Consider the following 2,133-nt stretch of genomic DNA (forward strand, 5'->3'; position numbering starts at 1 on the left):
GCGGTGGTGAGAGACGAATACAGACACAAAAACAGACACAAATACACGCACACACGCACGCACGCACACATACACACACACACACGTACACACACGCACTCACGCACAGACACACAGACACACACACATGGTAGGTTTCTTTCATTTTCCGTCTATCAAATCCACTCGCAAAGTTTTGGTTGGCTCGAGGTTACAAGAGAAGACGCTTGCCCAAGGTGCCAAGCAGTGGGACTGAACATGGAACTATGTGGCTTGCAAGCAAACGTCTTAGCACACGGCCAAGTTGGTGATTGTGCGTATCTCTCGTTAGTTTGGTGGTCATGTATATCTCCATTTAATTAGAAGTTGCTTTCCGAAATGTCTGCACTTATTGACCATTTGTGATCGGAAATTTAAATAGTTAATTGAGTTGTAAACTTTCTGAAACTGAGAGCATCCTCTGAATAGGATAATACATACACTTTAAATTCGTAGTATATAGCTTATATATTTCATGGGTTTTCCATTTGATATTGAATGCAGTACCGCTTTCTTTCACTTCTATAATTTATCTAACTCTTTTCGATGATTCTTAAGCAGCATGTATGGTTGTAATATTGGTGTTTAAATTGACCATTTATCATACCGACGTCCATTTATATTCAGTATATACTTTTGAGTTAGTGTGATCTGTGCTTTATAAATACTTGCTTCAGTATTGCATGACTGATTGAAAGGGAATGCGTTATCTACCTCCGTTTGCTTTAGCCGAATTGCTTGAAATAAAATTCTTCATATCAATGTTACAGCTGTAGCTTATTTTTAAGTTCTATTAAATATTTCCCTCTGATAGAGTTTTGTGGGAAAATGTTTGTTAATTCAGACTGAGAAGGGTTTTTCACGATGTTTAATGTTATATCCAATATTATATTCCAGTCTGTTTTCTATAATATGGGGGTGGGGGCAAGAGATCCGGCTACATATAATTTAAACTAAATGTCTGCGGCTTTCTGTTTTAGTATCGCATTTATGTACCTCTATTTCGAAAGTTTCTTTACAAGATAATATGCAGGGTTTTCTTTGGTGATATTTCTGACTAGATTTTTGAATAGCTTCGGTGGTCGAATAGATCTTATAGTAATACACATGAGTAATTCATTGGGTTTATTCCTGACTTTCAGCGTAACGTCTAAGCAATAAATTGTGCACAAATTAGTAGATATACGGTAATTCTTCGCCATATCGCGGTTCACCTATCGCGGTTTACTATTTAAGCATACGTCGATTCCTCCGTGATGTTGGTTTGGATTTATGATAAAATAAATATACAAGTTAAAATAATAAAAATATACAGTACAGTACTGTTTCTTCTTCACGGATTTTCACCTATCACGGCGTGGGTTTTGGAACGTAACACCTTCGATAGTCGAAGGATTACTGTAGTTATTTTATGAGCTACCATACGTACCAGCCAGTCAGCCATAGCCGACTGGATTGATCAAGATTATTTTTCACTTTCTGGTTCCACCTAATTTTTTGCTAAAATCATTTTTTATTTTTGTCAAAGAACAAGAACATTACCTATTTGTCACAATTGTTCCAGATACTAAGAAACTTCAGATCTGAATGCACCTGATTAATCTGAATTTCGTAGACAGTGTTAGCCCATATAACAAAGGAGCATGAAGGTGTAGGATAAGTTTGACTGAGACAGCCAGTGAGATTGCTGAACAACATGTCCGAGATACTATCTATATGCCGTCATTGGACACCGTTCCTTTTGGACAACTTCAGCTTGTCTGCAGTATACTTGAAATTCGCACGGATACTTCGGACAGGTTGAAGTTGATCGAAATAAACGATGTCCACTGACGGCAGATAAATACTATTTCGCATATAATATTTTGATACCATGGAGACAGTATCATGATAGTATGTCAAGATAGAAATACGAGGAGTACTGAAAGGTTCCTGGCTTTGGGTAAAAGAAAATACAAGATGATCAGTTAATTATTTTATTCAACATATTCTCCTTTCAGATTCACACACCTATTGCAACGGTCTCTGTAAAATAACTCGGAAGGTTGGGCCTCCAGCCAGGCCTTTCGGGAAACCCAGGAACTTTTATGCGCCCCCTCGTGCTTACTATACTAT

This window comes from Octopus bimaculoides, chromosome 22 (assembly GCF_001194135.2).
Source record: "Octopus bimaculoides isolate UCB-OBI-ISO-001 chromosome 22, ASM119413v2, whole genome shotgun sequence".
Classification (NCBI taxonomy): domain Eukaryota; kingdom Metazoa; phylum Mollusca; class Cephalopoda; order Octopoda; family Octopodidae; genus Octopus; species Octopus bimaculoides.